Here is a 10629-nt window from a genome sequence, read left to right as displayed (position 1 = left end):
TCTACATTCTGGAGGGTCAGTGACTGGATCACCCATTCTCCCTTTCGTCTTCTCCCCTATTTTCTCCTTTCCTAATAGGAGCCCTGGTGGCACAGTGGTTAAGCACTCAGCTGCAAACCGAAAGGTCAGTGGTTCAAACCCACCTGCCGCTGTGTGTGAGAAAGATGTGGCAGTCTGCTTCTATAAAGATTTACATCCTTGCAAGCCACATGGGGCATTTCTACTCTGTCCTGTAGGGTCACTATGAGTCAGAATCATCTTGATGGCAACAGGTTAAGTTTGAGTTTTTGTTTTGTTTTGGTTCTCCCTCCCTGGTGCTGCAGTTGATGAGATGTTGGACGTCCCAGACTAATCCTTGTCTCCTGTTTTTTCTCTCTCATGTTTTAGGTTTTCTTGTGCCTTTATTCCCCACACTAGGAGATTTCCTCAGTTTTGCATTCCAGCACTTGTATGTTTCCTAGCTGGAACGATATGTTTAATTTCCAAGAGCAGCGTCTTCCATTGTGGCTTTTGTTGTTTTCCCTTGGCATCCTGTTCTTGGTCCGATATCAGCTAAAGTTTTGTTTTCTTCTCTTTACTGAATGACAGACTGTGTCGTTGGACTCATTTTTTCCCTGAGTATCTGCGCCATTTTTCTTGTTTTGCAGACTTTCCTCACCCAGCTGAGGTATCTCATATTTGAGAATGAAGTGACAGGAAGGCTGGCTTAGATGTGGAGTGAGGGGGAGCCAAACCTTGTGATGGACTCTTCGTGCCAGAATGTGCCACTAGCATGCCAATGGCCAGCCTCTTTTTTGGGGTAATGGGGGGAAGAAAATCCTGATGTCTCCCATCTGCAGTAGGCATCTGGCGGTGGGCAGCTGGGATCTGAGTCTGAGAGGGTGGGTGTGTGCCGCACACCCCCAGATCAGCCACCTTCCTCACTTCCACCCTCTATCTCACTGACAGTCTCTGAGTTCGACCTCTCTGCATTCATGCTCGCTGTACCACTGGGCTAATGACCACGGGGGTCCTGTGTGGTCCCCCACTTATTACTGACCTAACAAGCCATGCTCCATGGTGGACTGTGCAGGGATGGGGCAGGTGGCACGTCTGCACCTCCTTATAGCCCCAGCCCTCAGCCAGTCCCAATCCCAGAGCTCACCACAGCCTGTATCCCAGCTCCCCTAGACTCATGACGTGCTGGAAAGAGAGAAGTGGGCCACTGAGTCCGAACTTCAGGTCTTTGTCAGCCAGAACCACAGCTCTGCCTCCCACCCACAGCTATGAGCCGCCTGCCTCGGTCCAGGAGTGTGATGCTGGAGGCTTTGTTTCTGTTCTCAGGTATGATCTCTCCCCAAAGGCCTCCAGCCAGCTTCCCTCAACTAGAAAACGGCCCTTTCTTTAAAAAAAAAATTCCAGGGGCCCTCTGAGGCACACCAAGGATGAGGGGCTAATAATGCCTTACGCATATGTCTGCAGATGTGCAGACCCTCACTAGGGCTTGTCAGAATCCACCAGCCCCAGGGGGTCTAGTGGCTGCCTCTTCCCCCCATGCTACACCTTGAGCCCAGGGCAGGCCAGGAGTTGTCTGTGGGGGCAGGATTGGGATCCCCAGGCAAGAAGATAAAATACTTCAGAATCTAACCAGAGACCTAGAAGATCTATACAATGAAACCTACAAGACACTACAGCAAGAAACCAAATAGACCTGAATAAGTGGAAAAACATACCTTGCATATGGATAGGAAGACTCAACATTGTGACAATGTCAATTCCACCCAAAGTGATCTACAGATGCAATGCAATCCAGACCCAAATTCCCCATCTGGAAATTCAGGGCTGACCATGCCCTCCCATCCTTCTAGAATTCCGTGGGCAACTCGCATTTCACAGCTTCACCTTGCTCAGCCTGAGCTACAAGGGACGATGCTCTGGGCCCCCTCTTCTCTCCATGACTGCAGGAGGCAGTAGCTCAGACCCTGTCCACTCACCACTCTTCAGTAGCACTGACCCATCCACTCACCTTGGCATCTGTGCTGTGGCCTTGTTCCCATCCAGGCCCTCCTCACCAGGCCTCACAGCTGCTGGTGGCCCCACCCCAGCCACCTGTCCCTCGTTCCAGACTTCTCTCCAGGAGGGTGGAAATACACCATTTTGCCTGCACCTGTGCTGTCTGGATGGGGGAGGGAAGTGGATAGGGGTAGCTAGAGAGGGAGGGGGTAGGTGGGAGGAGGGTGGGAGGTAGAGAAAGGGGATGGGGTATTGGAAGAAAGATGATGGGGCTAGAGAGAAAGTGGTCTGTGGGCTGGAGAGAAGATGTGAGTGGGGAGAAGGGAACTGGGGGTGTTGAGAAGGAGGGTAAGGGGAGGGCAGAACTACTTGCCCAGGAAGTAAAGAGCCCTTTTTCTCTTTGTGTCTCTGTCTCTGTGTCTGTCTCCATAGTAAATACAAAAAATGATTTTTTGATTCAATAACTGTCTTTGGCTGGGTTCTCTAGAGACCCAAAACTAGTAAAGCTTATAAGTATACATAGAGATTTCTCTCAGTGAAATGGCTCAGGCAGTTGTAGAGGCTGGAACATCCCAAACTGGTAAGTTAGGCTGCAGGGTTTTCCTGATTCACGTAGCCGCAGGGGCTGCGAACCCAAGATCCCTCTGCCAGAGAGCAGAGCTCTCGTTCACAGGCTGCGAAAACTGAAGAATCCCAAGATCAGAACGCAAGACAGCAGGTAAGCTGCTAGCTCAAGTCCCAAGAACCGGAGGTCAGATGAACAGGATTCAGCTGCAAGATCCAGCATGGCAAAAAGCCCCCAAGCCTTACCAGAATGTCTGCTTATATTCAATGCAGGCCACACGCCCAAGGAAACTCCCTTTTAACTGATTGGCTACTCACAACAGATCCCATTATAGAGGTGATCAGATACCAGTCTCAATAGGGAAGTGATCACAAAATTATACGACTGCCAAAACACTGAGAATCATGGCCCTGCCAAGTTGACACACAGTCTTAACCATTCCAGTGACTCACAAACCTGGTATAACATTCATGTAAACTTCAAGGTGATACACAGAAGAGTGTGCCTCTGGGCCTGGCCTCGCCTCCCGGCCCCCTCCCCAGGGTGGAAACTTCTCTCACTGTTCTCTGAACAGTGCTTCCCAGAGACAGAGTCCTTGTAGACAGTGCAGGGAGCCTCCCCAACAAGGTCTTAGGCACTGCTGCCCTTGTTCAGCTTTTCAATCGCAGATCTCGGAGGCTTCACTCTATCCACACATGCAAGGCTTCCTCATTTTTTTAATCTTTTTTTAAAAAAAATTATTGCACCTTAGGTGAAGGTTTACAGAACAAATAGTTTCTCATTAACAGTACACATATAGTTTTATGACATTGGTTAACAATCCCAAGACATGTCAACCCTCTCCCTTCTTGACCACTTTTTTTTTTTGGTGAAAATATACATAGCAAAAGATACGCCATTTCAAAAATTTCTACATGCACAATTCAGTGACATCGATTACGTTCTTCCAGTTGTGCTGCTATTCTCGCTCTAGATGAAGGTTTACAGAGCAAAATAGTTTCTCATTAAACAGTACACATGTCGTCCTATGACAATTGTTAACAACCCCACTAGATGTCAACACTGTCCTTAATGAACTTTGGGTTCCCTACCAGCCGCTACTTAGAAACTCCATGGGGCAGTTCTACTCTGTCCTATAGGGTCGCTATGAGTCAGAATCGACTGGATGGCAACAATATTTGTTTTGGCTTAAGGGGTCCCTATGATTCAGAGGTGACTCCACAATAATATGTTTTTGTTTCACAGGTGCCAGAAGGAGCCTTGGTGGCTCAGTTAGGCACTAGGCTACTAACAGAAGGGTTGGCAGTGTAAACCCACCAGCTGCTCATTGAGAGAAAGACATAGCAGCCTGCTTCTGTAAAGATTACAGCCTTGCCAGTTAAAAAATGGGCAAAGAAAATGAACAGACTCTTCACCAAAAAAGACATTCAAGTGGTCAACAGACATATGAGGAAATGCTGGCGATCACTAGCCATTAGAGAAATGCAAATTAAAATTACAATGTGATACCATCTCACCCCAGCATTGCTGGCACAAATCAAAAACACTGGAAGTAAATATTGGAGAGGCTGCGGGGAGATTAGGACTCTTATGCACTGCTGGTGGGGATGCATAATGATACAACCATTTTGGAAAATGATATGGTGCTTCCTTAGAAAACTATAAATAGAAATACCATACGATCCAGGAATCCTACTCCTAGGAATATATCCTAGCGAAATAAGAGCAGTCACACTAATAGACATATGCACACCCATGCTTATTGCAACATTGTTCACAATAGCAATGATGGAAACAACCTAGATGTCCATCAACAGATGAATGGATAAACAAACTATGGTACATACACACAATGGAGTATTATGCAACAATAAAGAACAATGATGAATCTTTGAAGCATCTTATAACATGGATGAAACTGGAGGACATTATGCTGAGTAAATTAAGTCAATCACAAAAGGATAAATATTATATGAGACCTCTACTGTAAAAACTCATGAAAAATTATACACAGAAAAAGTAACAGTCTTTGTTGGTTACAAGGGTTGGGAGGGGTGGGGGAAATACTAAATAGGCAGTAGATAAGTGGTATCTTTGATGAAGGGTGAAACAGTACACAATACTGGGGAAACCAGCACAACTTGTACAAGGAAAGGTCATGGAAGCTCCATAGACACATCCAAACTCCTTGAGGAACTGAATTGCTCATTTTTTTTAAATAAAAATTCTTATTGTAGAAATATAAGAAAAGTATGTAAAATATATATGTACATCCACACAGAAACATGTACACAAATGCTCATAGCAACATTACTCACAGCAAATGCCCAGCAACTAACAGATAAATGGAAAAACAAATGTGGTACATCCATACAATGGAATATTATTCAGCCATAAAAAGGAAAGATGTTCTGAGAACGCTACAAAATGGATAGATGTCAAAAACAGCTGACACTGAAGACTACATATTGCAAGAGTCCATTGATAGGACATGTCCAGAACAGGCAAATCCACAGAGTAGATTCGTGGTGGTCTAGAGCTGGGCATGATGGCTAAGGAGAGAATTGACATTTCTTTTTGTGGGAGGAAAATGGTCTAAATTTACAGTAGATCCTAAATATTCACGGGTGTTGTGTTTCTGAATTCACTGACTTACTAAAATTTATTTGTAACCCGAAACGAGTGTTTGTGGTGCTTTTTCTGTCATTCTAAGAGTAGCGAAAAAATTGAGTCACCTCACACACATGTTCCCACTGCGGGTCCAAGTGTCCTCAGTCAGTAGAGGCAGCATCCACTCTTTTGCACCACCTAGGGCCTTCCCCTCCGATCCCCTTTTTAATGATAAAATAAGCACACAGGAATGATGATTATGACATTCAGACAACACAGAAAGTGTTGAATCTCCAGCCCTCCTCCCAAGAGGCAGTCCTTCCTGACAGTTTCTTGTGGATGATTCCAGAACATTTTTACGAAGGTCCCGTATGCATGCACCTCCATCCTTTTTTGCTCACGGGACTATGGTGCACACATACATCTGTATCTCAGCCTTTCCATTTAATGCTCAGTCTCTGAGGCATTTCCGTGTCTGCTGACACATGAGCTCATCTTGTGAATCTTTTTGGTTACTCCTGGGGGTGCCCTCCTTGCTGACATCTGTCCCTGCCTATGGGCAGGTGGGACGTTGACAGTGACATTACAGGTTACAAATGTCTTTGTGACATTATTTGTGATAAGGGTCCCTGTGTATCTTGAGAATATCATTGCTGATGTCATATGGATCTTGGCTAAAAGCAGAGAATACCAGAAAGATGTTTACCTTTGTTTTATTGAGTATACGCCAAGGCATTCAACTTTGTGGATCATAAATAATGGATAACATTGCAAAGAATGGGAATTCAGAACACTTCATTGTACTCATGAGGAATCTGTACATAAACCAAGAGGCAGACGTTTGAAGAGAACGAGGGGATTGTGTTAGTCATCTTGTGCGGCTGTAACAGAAATACCACAAGTGGATGGCTTTAGCAAACAAAAGTTGATTTTCTCACAGTCTAATAGGCTAGAAGTCCAAATTCAGGTCGTCAGCTCCAGCAGAAGGCTTTCTTTATTGGCTCTGGAGGAAGGTCCTTGTCATCAACCTTCCCCTGCACTAGGAGTTTCTCTGCTCAGGAACCCTCAGTCCAAAGGAAGTGCTCTGTTCTTTTCAGTGCTTTCTTGGTGGTTTGAGGCTCCCCTGTCTCTCTTCTCACATCTCTATTTTATATCTCAAAAGAGACTGGCTCAAGACACAATCCAATCTTGTAGATTGAATATCTCCTCATTAAGATAACTGCCACCTGGCCCACCTCATTAACATCATAGAGGTAGGATTTACAACACATAGGAAAATCACATCAGATGACAAAATGGTGAACAATCACAACATACAGGGAATCATAGCCTTGCCAAATTGAGACACATATTTTTGGGGAGACAATTCAATCCGTGACAGGGATATTGCGTGGTTTGAAGTCAGGAAAGGTGTATATCAGGGTTGTATCTTCTCAGCATACTTATTCAATCTGTATCCTGAGCAAATAACCTGAGAAGCTGCAGTATATGAAGAAGAATGCCACATCAAGATTGGAGAAATAACCCCCAGAGAATGGCCCCCAGACACCCTTTTAGTTCAGTGGTGAAGTCAATTCTGAGGTTCACCATTCAGCCGGGGATTGGACAGCCCCATAAAGCAAAACAGGACTTATGAGGAACAGCAGTCCAAGGACAAGGACTAGAAGGCAGAAGGGGACAGGAAAGCTCCTGATAGGGAACCCAAAGTTGAGTTAAGGACAGTGTTGACATGTAGTGGGGCTGTTAACCATTGCCATAGGGCAACATGTGTACTAACTGTTTAATGAGAAACTATTTTGTTCTGTAAACCTTCTTCTAAAGTGAGAATAGCAGCACAACTGGAAGAACGTAATCGATGTCACTGAATTGTGCATGTAGAAATTTTTAAATGGTGTATCTTTGGCTATGTATATTTTCACCAAAGAAAAAGTGGTCGAGAAGGGAGAGGGTAGACATGTCTTGGTGTTGTTAACCAATGTCATAAAACAATATGTGTACTGACTGTTTAATGAGAAACTATCTGTTCTGTAAACCTTTACCTAAAGTACAATTTAAAAAAGATTGGAGGAATACTCATTAAGAAACTATGATATGCAGATAACACAACCTTGCTTGCTGAAAGTAAAGAGGACTTGAAGCACTTACTCATGAAGATCAAAGACTATAGCCTTCAGTATGGATTACACCTCAATATAAAGAAAACAAACATCCTCACAACTGGAAAAATAAGCAACCTCATGATAAATGGAGAAAAGATTGAAGTTCTCAAGGATTTCATTTTACTTGGATCCACAATCAGTGCACATGAAGCAGCAGTCAAGAAATCAAATGACATACTGCATTGGGCAAATCTGCTGCAAAAGACCTCTTTAAAGTGTTAAAAAGTAAAGATATCACTTTGAGGACTAAGATGCGCCTGACCCAAGCCACGGTATTTTCAATCACCTGATATACATTCGAAAGCTGGACAATGAATAAGGAAGACTGAACAAGAAATGATGCTTTTCAATTATGCTGATGAAGAATATTGACTATACTATGGACTTCCAGAGAAACCAATTTGTCTTGGAAGAATTATAGCCAGAATGCTCCTTAGAAGCAAGGATGGTGAGACTTTGTCTCACATACTTTGGACATGTTATCAGGAAGGATCAGTCCCTGGAGAAGGACATCGTGCTTGGTCGAATAGGGGGTCAGCAAAAAAGAAGAAGACTCTCAATGAGGTGGATTGACACGGTGGCTGCAACAGTGGGCTCAAACATAGCAAGGATTATGAGGATGGTGAGCGACCGGACAGTTTTTCATTGGGTTGTACGTAGGGTCGCTAAGAATCGGAACCAACTCGATTGCACCTAACAACAAAAGTAATATATCTTAGGTCACATGGGGTCGCCTGGACTGGAAGACAGCTAATAACAACATACTGAGGGCAGCTTGTGTTTTTTCTAAATTGTGGTTTGAGTCCCATTAGTGGGTCTGTGTTTTAGGACCATTAATAAAAAAAAGCAAAAAGAAAACCATTGCCATTGAGTCCATTCTGACTCATAGCGACCCTATGGGACAAAGTAGTGCTGGCCCATAGTGTTTCCAAGGCTGTAATCTTTAATGATGCAGACTGCTATGTCTTTCTCCCAAGGAGCAGCTGGTGGGTTCGAACTGCTTACCTTTCAGTTCGCAGCCTAGTGCCTAACCACTGAGACACCAAGCCTCCTTCTGAAACCTGTTAAACAAAAACCAAACACATTGTTGTCAAGAAAGTTCTGAATCGTAGGGACCCATTAAGCCAAACCAAAACTGTTGTCTTCGAGTCGATTCTGACTCATAGCAACCCTTCAGGACAGAGTAGAACTGCCCCCATAGAGTTTCCAAGGAACGACTGGTGAATTTGAACTGCAGATCTTTTGGTTAGCACTGAATTTAAAATCCCCGAGCAGATTCACAGGGTATTATAAGTAGGTGAGTGCAGTCATTTTCGAGTTTGCAGTGAATGTCTGATTTTCATTGTGATTCTTTTCAAAAATTAAAAAAGAAAAAAAAGTTTCTCAGCTGGAAAAGAAGCCACATACCTAATGAAGATGACACTGAATGCCAGCTGCCTCCCCAGGAGACTGAATCCAGTTCCTTCCTAGAGCAGAAGTCCTGCAGGCAGACAGACAGATGAACGACAGCTCAGCACTGAAGCGGCACACACAACACCATTTTTATGTAAATTATAAGTCCCAGATAGGCACCCATGTCCACCTGTCGACCCCCCTGGTACATTATTTCATCTCTCGTGCTCTCTCTCTCTTTCTCTTGCTCCCTCCCTCTCTCTCACCCCCTTTCTTTGACACCTGCCGCCCTTTGCTGGTCTGGGTATTCTCCCCAGCCTTGTAGTGTGTTCCATGTCCTCATGACACCGTTCTCCTCAGGGGGTAGCAAGAAAACCAGAAACTATCCCCTTCCTTGCCTGTCCCCAGAATCAGACAAAAAATATATATATATATATTCTTGACTAATGTCTGATCCAGAAATATTTCCTGTCTTATTTTAAGCATCAAATTGTTTTAGTTGATTTGAAAAGGAGAAAAAAAATACAGAAAACACCAAAAAAAAAAAAAGGGGGGGGGGCCAAAGGTATTCTTGAGCCACCTCTGAGCCATCAGGGCTCCAGGAACCCATTAGTGGGTCATAAAATCAGTGAAACCGGCCAGGCATTTGAAAAAAAAAAATTAGACTCGGCTCCACTAGATAGTACCCTGGTGCATCACAGGTGGTGAACAGGTTTCAGGAGACTTTACTTGAAAAGTGCTCGCATATGTGTGTACATGTGCATGTGTGCTCGTGCGTGTCACCTTCAAGCTGTGGCTGAGTCAGTGGAGAAGGAGCCGGATGCCAGTGACCAGTGATTTGCAGGCATGACCTCATTGAAAGCTCACAGTAACCTAGTGGATGAGGGGCAGGTTCTAGAGAAGAGGGGTCCGGGCTTCACAAACGGTGCCTTCATACCCTGATCACCTCATCTTTTCTGAAGGCGACCTCACCAGCCACTCTGAGAGTCAAGGCCAGGTAGGGGTCTCAGCTTAGGTGCCTGAAACTCTAAGACTGGGCCAAGGGGCAGATGTTCCAAACTCACATCTGCCTCTACCCACTTAGGACAGATGGGGTGGAAGGGCTTCCTGTCCTAGGGACTGAGACCCCGGAAACCCGGATGCCAGGTCCGGCAAAAATCGAAGCCACATCCTGTTTGCGTTACCTTCCAAGCTCTCGTCTGCAGCTCCTGGGCCTCCCTCCTTGTTCTCATGCTCAGATGCTGAGTCTAGCCATCACATGCCCATCTAGTGAGAAGAGCGCTCAGCATGGTGGGCCAGGAAAAAAGGTCCTGTTCTTCTAGAAGACACTGAGTCTCCACATGTGTCGATACTTAAGGTGGCACTGATGGCAGATGGGGGAGAGGACTTGTGCAGTGGGCAGGGAGATAGAACATGTGGCCGAGCACCCGAACAACCCGGAAACATGATCACTTGCTAAGCAGAGGCCCAGAGGCCAGGCTGGACCCTGCAGGGCGAGACAACGAAGGGCTGTCCAGGGTCACCACACTAGTCCTCCTCCTGAGGGTCCTGCTCCTGGGCGGTGCCGGAAAAAATCACATTCTTTCTCTCCTGGCAAGTCAACGTCCTGTTTAATCCATTTGTCTCCGTCTCTCCAGCCTCAAAGCCCTTCCGAGCTGCTGAGTACATATGTTCTGTGCTCAGGGCTGGTGGTGGGTGCCTGCTGTCTGTCTAGTGTCTTCATCTTCTCCCTGGTGCTGGAAACTATGAGGGGGTGGTCTGGGTGAGCATCCGAGGTCCGCCATGGGTGGCAGGCCCAGTCATCCAGATGGAGAGTTAGTTGGGGGTATTTTTAGGCCCCCGTGGCCAGGAAGACCAGAAGCCAGACATTTATTTTCTCACTGTTTAGGAGGCTAGATGTCTGAATTCAGG

Source organism: Trichechus manatus, unplaced genomic scaffold (assembly GCF_000243295.1).
Source record: "Trichechus manatus latirostris isolate Lorelei unplaced genomic scaffold, TriManLat1.0 scaffold00120, whole genome shotgun sequence".
Classification (NCBI taxonomy): Eukaryota; Metazoa; Chordata; class Mammalia; order Sirenia; family Trichechidae; genus Trichechus; species Trichechus manatus.
The sequence above is the reverse complement of the archived record's forward strand: the minus strand, read 5'-3'. Positions refer to the sequence as shown.